The following is an 11,265-nucleotide window of genomic DNA, read 5'->3' on the forward strand; positions in this document are numbered from 1 at the left end:
TTGTTAAGAATTAGGTGAGCCTAAAACAGTGAGCACAATTTGGCTGGGCTCTGCATGGTGTGAGTGGTATGCTCTAAGTGATATGGTCTATGTGGCCAATGGCATTTCAGAGAATGAAAACATCAGCAATCAAGAAAAGTCAAAATCTAGGGAAAATTGACAAAAGTTTACAAAATTAAATATAAAGATTAACTTAAAGGTCTGCATTTAGACTGAAAAAGTCAAAATAATCTCGAAAACCTCAGCATTACCTTGGGAATAAATGTGTTTATTAATTATTGAAATTCATTTTATTTCCTTCACATACTTATTATGTTGTGTACTTATTTACCTATTTGTCTATAGGTGTGTGGCATCTCTTCCTTTGCTAGGATGTTTGTTTCTACACAGCAGGAGGTTACGTCTTGACCACAGTTTTCCACGATGTGTTTTACATAGTGAGTGGTACATTACAGGTATGCCATAAATATTTTTCAACAAATACATTGATTTTTAAAATAAATCTCCTTCACCTAACTTTTGTGGGTGCATAACTTAGTCTGTCTTAACTGTTGTGCGTTTATCTCTAAAATTGTGGTAATTAATGAGACAATATTAAAGTGTTTGGCCTGATGCCTGGTACATTGCAGGTTTTCACATATGCTAATTTACTCTTCCTGCTCAGTTCTGCTGTGAAGTGGATAAACTCATCACAGAGGTGTCTCCTGGTATGGAATGACACAGGATTGGTCTTCTTCAAACACCATGCTTCAATAGATTGCATGATCTTTTCCATATTTTGACTCTTATCAAAACTTCTAAATGACTGTTACAATGAATGTTTTTTATTTACCACTGTATCTTTGGTAAAATATTGATGAAAAACATCAAAGTAATTTAATTATATTAAGTTCCATAAATACTACTGATCTTGATTACATTTTGTAAAGGTTATGTCATGTCTGTTTTCAAAAGATGCTATGGCTGAGCTGGGCGAACTTAGATTAAGTAGCTATATTACAAGAAATATGGAGTCACCATTATTTTCAGTATATAATTTTTTTGAAATAAAATTAATATTGGACTCTTGAAGACCTCAGTTTTAATACTAATAATCGTGTACTTAGAGTTTCTTGTGGCTAGACAAAAGTACCACAAAGTAGTAGAACAAATCACAAAAGGTTATTTCGCAGTTTTTACTTTTTTAAACTGCAACTCCAAACCAAAACAATTATATCTGAGATGTGCATAAGGTTAAATTATCTTTAAATTAGAATCAAATGACCATCAAAATCTTTTACAAAAGTCATTTGGTTTAGGAAAATTATCTTCTTTTATTTAAGACTCAGCATTTATACATTTGCTGTTCTAAAATTACTTCTAAAGATTATCTTTGTGCCGGGCTCAGTGGCTCAGCCTGTAATCCCACGCCTTTGGGAGGCTGAGGTGAGTGAATTGCCTGAGTCTGCAGGTTCGAGACCCACCTGGGCAGTTTGGCGAGACCTCATCTCTACAATAAATCAAAAAATTAGCTGGGCGTGGTAGCGCACGCCTGTAGTTCTGGTTACTCGGAAGGCTGAGGCGGAAGGATCGCCAGAGCCCAGCAGGTCGAGGCTGCAGTGGCCGGGAGCAGCCCCTGCACTCCAGTCTGGGCGACAGAGTGAGACTCCAACTCAAAAAAAAAAAAAAAGATTATAAGGAATTGTCCAAATATGGCTTAATACATAAAATGAGCACTATTATGGTGTGCCTTATGGCTCCATCATGATCCATAAGTGTTCAAACCATCCTTACAGGTCCCTGTACTGCCTGCCCTCTGGTGCCCTAGTTCTGAGCTGCCATAGTCACATTCTCTAGCCCATCAGTCTTGAAATAAAAAGCAAATTCTTGGCTTGGAAGGAAACTCAATAGACGTAGCCTAAATAATTTCAGAAAATCAAATACTGACAAAGAATGAATTTGAAAGAAAATTTTCTATCATTAAACAAAAACAAAACAACAAAACTATCTTAAAATGCCAGCTGAACATAGTTCTAATGATCAGGAGAAACGTAAAATACAGAGGAAACATTTTTAATATACTATAGTTGACTTTCTGCAAGAATTATAAATTGATTTTAGAATTTTTGAAAATGAAAGTTTCTGTTGGAAAATGTTCTATACAGTAAATGCACTCAGTAATGAAAACAGTCTTCATTATCTTACATGTTCTTTCTTAGGAAAATAAGTTATCACAAGTGCATTTTTTCTTCTCATAGACATTTTAAAAAATTAAGCAGAAATTTAAATAAAGTATACATACTGCCCTTATGTTACATGCACAATCTCTTCTTTTAAGCTTGGTGACAAAAACTCCTATTTTAAAAATAATCATGGGAAATAAATTTGAGGAAAGAAAAGGCATGCTTAGTTAAGAGTTCACAAGTTACCTGATGAAAATTTATTTTATTCATTTAAATAGACTACCAGATGTTATAAAAACATCTCCATATATCAAAAATTTATAATTAAATATGAAAGGTCTACGGTGTTAGTTCAACCTGAAATGATCCAATTCAGGCTATGTAATAATTATAAACCACTAAAAAATATGACTAAAATTAGAATCCACGAGTTCAACATGAGACAATAGCTAACATTTTTATGGACTTAACAGTTTATAATAAATGACTTTTTGCATATACAAAATTACTTATTTGAATAGCACTATATAAAATATGCAGCAAAGGAAAGTTTTGTTTTGTTTTGTCTTATCTTGTAGAGGGATAGTCATCATTCTTTTTTTAAAATAGCATTGGAGAACCCACAAATCTAAACATTTTGCATTAATTAAAGTATTATGAATTCATTTGTTAAAAGGTAAGTAGAGTTACAGCTGATTTTAATGATGAGCTATATTGAACTGCTTGCACAATAGCACACATGTCTTTGATGATATCAACCTCAGAAATAGATCATTTTAAGCAGCAAAGGCAGCAATTATGGAAGGATGTCAGGTTACAAAAACTGAGCAATTAGACAAGAATTTTTGAAGAGCATGATTCAGTGTAGGTATAAGTTTTTAATATTAATTTCTGTTATATCCTTTTATAATAAAATATTTCAATCGCTCCCAAGATCTCTCTAGTTTAACTAAATCCTCCCACCAGAAATGCAAAATAAAGCCATGCTAGGCATTTTGGAATTGTGAAAAAAGGAGGTAATAGCGTGTTGTGTTCAACTCTACTGCTCCAATTCATTTCAATGAGAATCAGTCAATAAAAAGTCCCTGTTTCAGCAAAGGCGGGTGAAGAAACAAAAGGACTTAATGAAATGATCTGTTTACAAAATGCTAAGTGAGGGTTCTATGAGAAAACAGCATTAAATCCAATTTTGGTCTCCTAATGCAATTTAGGAAGTCTTATATGCTCTCAGTTTTTGCTTGTCAAATTTTTTTTTTTTTTGTAAATGGACTGAGGCATCTTGTCTCTTTTATTTTCTTAATGTTAATTTTTTTTTTAAAAGCGATTTGACTTTCTTTCTCTTCAACTTTGCTACAATATTTCTAAATAGCCCAGAAGAGATAAATCAACGCCTGAACTGTAACCTTATACTTATATACTTGTTAAATGACTTTTTTTACAGTCTGTTATTGCTAGAAATTGGATTGCTTTTAAACTAATGCTGTCTGGCGGGCAAAAGTGAGTGAAACCGCAAAGCCTGGAGGAACACTAATTACTTGTTTTAATTAGCAGCAACTTTCACTAGAGTATAATCTCCCTACAGGCCACTTTTAGGTAGGTGTGGAAAAAAAATCATGTAGGAACAAACTGATAATCTCTTACTTGCCCCTAAATTAGAGCAGAACTCTGATTCTAGTGCAGACGTATCATTTGTACAAGCCTCTAAACCCTCAGGAAACAGGGCTACCAGGCTAGGCTACCCAATTCAAAGATCTTTAGCAATCAGTTGTACAATAGAGCCCTTATTTTATGCTGCTACATCATAAAAGTGGGCCTTTTGTTACATTTCCATCCTTAAAAGGGTCTTAATCCCTTTCTTTTCAGACCAGTCTATGGCAAATTCCACTGGGACATCCCATTCGCCACAAGGACTGAAATGACCCACTCCGAAAGCAGCATGTGAAGCTTTGAGCCTTTTTTCCCCCCGCCACTCTCCAGAGAACATTAAATCGTACTTTTCATTCCCCTCACCATAGGGGGAACCCCCTTAATGATGACAGAGAAAGAAAAATTCCATCACACTGTCCTATGATACCATTCTGCTGTCAAGCAGGCGTTTCCCTGGTCAGAGAATCAAACATGGCTTCCAGCAGGTGGATGTTGCTGAAGGTCACAGGCAGCAAAATGCAGAGGTTACGCATGGAGGAAGCGCAGGTTCCCACAGCAAATTAAGTCATCTGTGAAGCCTCTCATTTCCCAGCGACCAAATTTATGACTGCTTTTAAGGGTCATTCTTGCTTGCATGCACATGCGCTTTATTGAAAATATGGGCGATTTGGGGAGAACAGAATTGTCCCAATTAAAAACACATACGTGAACTGATATTTAAAGAAATGGGGAAATTTTCAAATCTGTTTATGTAACGCTTCTATTACTGAAAAGGAGATAAAAATCTTGAGTAATTAAATAATTTTAAATAAAAGCTTAAATAATAGATTGAACATGAGCATATTTCTAAAGTAAAGATGGCAGTATGGGAAGTAGTAACATTTTGAGGTACAAAAATTATTTTAACTTTTGCATTAAAGGAACTTAAAAAACCCACAGCATTCAAGTTGTATAGTGTGATTATAAGTCTTGAAATATGCCTTTTAAAAAAAATTGAAACAAGCTTTTCATAAAATAAAAATATGAAATAGTAAATCAGTGATTTGCATTAGATTCAATGACCTATTACTTAATCCAAATTAGAAATAAAGTCTTCTTATAGGTTTGGCCCCTATTTAGTTGTTTAATTATTTAAAATACTTTTAAAACTATGGAGGGGGTGAGGGGAAGGGAGATGGGATTAATGGTAGTAAACATCTCTCTGGGGACGGGGAGACACCTCTTTTCAACAAGGGTGCCTGAATGAAACATATTTGTATACCTAACCCTTAACTGTACCCCACAATATCATAATAAAAATATTGATTATAAAAAATAATAAGTAAAATAAAATACTTTTAAAATTGTACTATAGTTCCTGTCCAAATGTTGAGGATAAATAGAATTTATTCCATTTTATACAAATGAGAATTGTGTAATAAACCTTCACAATTGTTGACATTTCAAAATTTATGTTGTGATATCATTATATATTTTCTTAACTAGATTATAATGATGTTTTAAAAAAACAGAAATGTATTTATTGATTTTTTTGTGTTTATTGATTAATAACTTAGAAGAAGCCTTAAAAGCCTCATCCCACTCTTTTCAGGTATAACTTTATGTATATATAACTACATATCATAGAGAATATTATATATAAAAATAAGTTTATAGAATAATATCACATGCACCTTCATTTATTTCATAAAGATTTAAAAATTTCTGAATTACCAATAAAAAAAATTCTAAGAAAACCATGCTCAAAATCCAAAACACCAATTTTATAACACAACAGATTATTAATTCTGCCATTCTTATATTAGTCAGGTGGTAATATTTGCTCATGCTTGGCTATTTAAAATATCCAGCTAAAATACACTTTGAAAATCTTATACTATAACTTTCCTCTGTCATTACAGTATGCTTTCATCCTGGAACTTGTCCATTTGGCTACTATTTTGCAAAAAGTGAACACTCACAAAGCATTTATACAAAATTATTGAATTTTGGCTTGAAGTTTGTTTTCTTCCATGGCAGTCTTTGAGGATAACTTGTGTCTGGGGTCCAGCCTGCTGGAGGATTGGGAATGCAATGCATGAGATAGCAAAAAGAGACCTGAATCAGAAAAAAGTAAACATCTAGAATAAAGGACAGTTGAAAGGGGCTTTGTGAACAAGGGGTGTTATGGTAAAGAATGGGTTAGGTTGAGGCTGCCCCAGTCCTTTGTTCCACCTCACAGCGGTGTCTCTGAGGGACCAGTATTGTCCTCTGAATGAACTGACCATCTCACAAACAGGCTAATAGCCACCCCTGTAAGCACATTTAAACTATCAAGCCTAAATATTTAGAGTTATTTAGGGCTTTTTTTCATTAATTAGCGGCTACCTACCTACCATTCCTTGATTTTTCTGTATGCTGTCTTTCTCTAGTACTTTTTACAAGACAAATTCTGAAAGCTGTGGCTAAAAGCAATGACTGGAACTTAATGCTGCTTAAGTCTGAAGAAAAGCTATTTATTCTGTAAAATTTATTTGCTGTATAGAGAACATGCACATCAAGTGTCAAGTGAGATGTAAACTTAAACACAATTTAATCCTATTACAAACTTTTAATTTTTTAGGCAGAATACCTTTTTTGACTACCCTTTTATTTTCCTTGATGTTATGTGGGAAAAAGAAATCTATGTCAGAAGAGGTATTATTCATGATCTATGCACCACGGTAGAAGGAAGTTTTCCAAATGTAGGTTGGAAAGAGAAAGAAAGACAGAAAGAGGGAGGAAGGAAAAGAAAGGAAAGGAAAGGAAAAAAAAGGAGGAAGGAAAGGTAGGAGGGAGGGATGAGGAAAGGAAGGAAGTTAGTCTCCGCCCACTAAATATCAAGGTATTTGTGTTTTATAATTGAGAAGTTTCTCTAGGTAGATATCTTGATGGGAAATAAAACTTGAATGTCCATGAGGGATTCAATAATAATTTCCAAGTGTCATTTAAATTCCATTATTAACTTTTTCAGTATTGTGACTGGTGATTAGCCTCTTAGGGAAACACTATTAATAAAATGAGTGAATTTAATTACTGAAAATCCAAGTGTAGAATCTAAGCATATTTTTCATTATTTATGTTACTATTGTTCATCCATGTGTTATATAGCTTATTTGATAAACCCTTATAGAAAGGGTAAACTTTTCTTCTGAGGTAACAAGTGATTAAACTAAAGAAGAGTTTAGTCATTGGCTTCTTAAGTAACACTGATACAAAACATCTTCACTAATTATGCATATGACAAGACTATGAAGGTGTTGATACATTTACCATTTTGATAATTTAATTTTTTTAATCTTCGAAGAGTATTTATGTTTGACTTTGAAATATAAATACCAAAACAAAGATAATCTTACACTTGAGAAGATGTGGTAATATAAATTTAGTAATAAATAATAATGTTATCATTATATAATATGGGTTGTGGTTACACAGCTGTGTTCAAATTGCAAAAATTAATCAAGCAGACAGCTATTATTTTTATCTTTTTCAGTACCTATATTTTATTTCACTGAATGTCCTATTCAACATTTTATATAACTCCCCGCATCATAGAATTTCAGAAGTTACTTTAGAAGTTTTTTAATGTAGATTTAATGGATAATTTTATACTCAGATCTAGTCCTGATAGGGTAGAAGCATTGCCCATTCCTTTAGGCATCTCCAAAAATGATATAAATGATAAACATGGAAGAAATCTGTAAACCAAAATGCAAATTGCAATTATAAAATATTGTTAATATTAATAAGAGATGTCTATCTTCATGAAACAAGTTTGTATACCTCTATAATCTCAAAATATACAAAGAACTTAGACATCTTCGTAAGTATGCCACTTGTGCTGATTGAAATATAAGGAACCATATAGTATATTTGATAAGTGCTTGCCATATGCATTGCTCTAAGGGCTAAAATTTTTTTTTTTTTTTTTAATTGTAGAGACAGGGTCTTGCTCTGTCGCCCAAACTGAAGTGCAATAATGCAATCATAGCTTGCTGCTGGCTGGAGTGCCTGACCTCAAGTAGTTCTCCTACTTTTGTCTCTCCAGCAGCTGGAACTACAAGTGTGAGTCACTGTGCATGCTAGCTAAAAAAAATTATTTTGTAGAGACAAGGCCTCACTCAGTTGCCTAGGCTGGACTCAGACTATTATAAATAGAAATGCTATTATAAATGTAGGTCCTAGTTCACAAAAATCTGTTAAACTCATGTTCAGTTTTTTGTGCAATACTTATGGATCAAAGTTGCCTTGTTTTATGAATTATTAAATAACAATTATTTAAAGTTCATTTATTGAGTGTGTAATCTGTGCCATATCAAAGGATTGCACTATGACTATTAGTTTCTCACAGTTTAGCAGAAGAAACATCGAGTTATTTTGAACGTATGAGGATAAATCAAATAGTAAATATGCTTTAATAGTGTTCTAGAAGAACAGTAAAGAGGTAGATTTCTGATTTGCAGATTTGGGCAAGGCTTAAAATTAAAAGTGTTAATACTTCATTCAGATTGATTATTAATTTGGGTGACAGGATTGAAATTTAATCTGGAACTTCAGAATTGAATAGGATTTGATGAAAAGACAAGAGAGAGAAAGAGATGCTCTTTCTCTAATGCTCTAGATATCTGTATAATAATGTATACTCTGTGGAACATATTTTTTCCTCAGGCTATTGTTGTCTACTGTTGTAGAGCAATTTTTCATTATTCTTATATATTTCTAAGGATAAGGCTATGATTTCTGATCCTTGTTTGTCTAGAACTCAATTAGCATAGTATTTGAGAGTGTAAATCCTACTGAAGTTTTAATATGTGGTTGTCAATTTTTTAACACTCCTCAGTGGGGAGGTGGGGTCAATTTCCTCTCCCTTTCAATCTGGGTGAGCTTTCAGCTATTGTGAACAATTGAGTATGCTAGGAATGACCACTTGGGACTTCTAAGGCTAGTTTATAAAAAGTCATGATGCTTCTTTCTTCTTTGCTGGAACACTTATTCTTGGAACCTTGGGCTGCCATATAAAAAGTCTAACCAACCAGGGACCCCCACACTAAAGAGGATCCAGTCAATATTCTCAACTGAGCCTTGCCTTCCATTCTTCCATTATCAACAAAGTTCTGAAAATGCAAGTAGAGTCACTTTGAACATTTTACACTAGCCCATCCATCAGTTGAATGTTACCAAGTGACTGCCATCAAGCCACATGGAAACAAAGTGGATTCACCCAACTACAATTCATTCAAATTCTTGACTCATGAAATAATAAGGTATATAAAGTAGTTGTTTTTTAAAGCCACTAAATTATGAGATAATTCATTACATGGCTGGAACAATTATGTTCAACCCTTTCTTGCACATGTTAAGACTCTTGACTTTGCACATCTCTTTAATGATGATTTTACTTTCTTCTTTTCACTAAATATCTTGAAGAAATTATTATAAGATGAAATTAACAGCAAGAACCTTAACAGTAAATAAGTAAGAATACAAAATAAATGTATTATAGTAAGTTGTGGTAAATACTATGAAGTAACTTAAAGAAAGTGTTTTGAAAGACAAGTACTAGGAGAATCTACCCCAAATGAAGTGTTCAAAGGAAATTTCTCTTTAGGAGTAAACTTTAAGTTAGGCCTGAACAGAAAGAGTAGGCAAAGGAAGATTAAATGAGTAAACTAAGAAGAAGGAGTAGCTAAGTGATAAGTTCCAGAAAAAAGAAAGATTTCCAATTCTGTAGAAAATTCTAGAATCTGTGGAAAAACAAAATGAAACAAAAATAAGAAAACGGGAGAATAACTCAAAACAAATGTGGAGATATGGCACAAGAGCCATATTATACAGGAAAAATTCCTATTAAAAAGTTTGCATTTAATTCTAAATTTAAAGGGAAGCTATGCAAATATTTTACAGATATCAGCTATCATTATTTCTATTTGTAAGTAAAATATTCATCACATCCTGTTCTACTAAAATATTACTTTATTTATAAGGCTGATATAACATATGAAATTTTATTTTAATCTATATTCCTTTCTGGGAATTAATTTTAAATTCTTACTTGCAAAACCAAAAGCATGTTCTCAGCAGAAAAAAATAGTGAGTTTTTTTTCCTATAACTTACCCCCAAAAGGTAAGTATCTTAGGCAGCCTGTACAAGCTACAGTGGAATGAGGAGTTATGAAGAAAGGAAGAGGTCTCAAGTGGAATACAGAGTGAAATTCTATTTGTTTCCAACATTGAATAAAAGTACAATTCCCACTATCATAATAAGGACCGAAACAGTATTTCTCATGGCAGTTGTGAGGCTTAAGTAAAATAATACAAATATTTGACTCATGACATTGTGTGGCACACAGTGAAGTTTCAATAAGTGTTATTATTGCTATATTTGAGATGTAAAAGTCTAGATGACTTTTCTTTTGAAATGGTTTTAAGGATGCTTGCTTGGCAGGCATTTACAAGTTGAGTACTCCTTGTCAGTAGTACCCATTTATTTAGACAGGCTAATTCTTCTAAATTACTTGGACTATATCTGACTTCCATTGAATCAAGCCATTGTTTAATGGCAAGCTAAGTAGCTAACTTTACAAATAAGTCCAAATGAGACACCATGACCAACCCACCTCCCAAAATCCTATAGCTAAAAAAAAAAAGAAAGCTTTTATTGATTTCTTACAATACAGTGGTATCACTTGGAATCACTTTGTACAAACCTGGATACTTAATTTAATCTCCAAAGACTAAAAAGCTATGGGCTCTTCTTTCTTCTTTTTCTTTCCACCTGAACATGCCATGAGTATCTGAATTTGGTCACTTTTCTTTCTCACTCTCTTTGCCTATGTGCAATCAGATGAAGAAAACTCCAACCAAAGATTCCCAGAGGGAGAGTAGAGCCACAACATGAAGAGAACCTGGGTCCCTAAGTCACCTCATGAAAGCCCTTCAACCAAAATGTGGCATTGAGCTGCTATGAAAGTAAGAAAAAGACATCTTGCCCAGTAAACCATTTACTGAGACTCTTAGTTGGATTGCATGTTTTATCACTTGGAGTAACTTGATCACATATTCTTCAGCCACTCCAAAAAATTCCAGTTTCTCCAGAAATAAGCATATTACTATTTGAAAAATAAGTCACTAAGGTCACCATCTCTGTCTCTAAAGAAATCCCCTTCCATTGTTGTCTCTTTATTTTAATAATATGCCCCTTCTTCTAATCTCTCAACCTCCAAATCTTGGTGTTTATTGTCTTGGCTCTGATTCACCTCACATATAATTAGCTTCCATCTTTAGCAAAGCTGGAATCCTCAATGGTTCTCATACCTAGCTCTTCTAGATGATTTAGTAGTTTAGACCTTGAACCCTTTTCATCAACCACTATGTAAGCAATCTACCCACAATGTATTTGGTTCTTAATACGTACCTAGCATTGTGCTAGAGAATA

Source organism: Carlito syrichta, unplaced genomic scaffold, assembly GCF_000164805.1.
Source record: "Carlito syrichta isolate Samal-C Ts95f unplaced genomic scaffold, Tarsius_syrichta-2.0.1 Scaffold307334, whole genome shotgun sequence".
Lineage (NCBI taxonomy): Eukaryota > Metazoa > Chordata > Mammalia > Primates > Tarsiidae > Carlito > Carlito syrichta.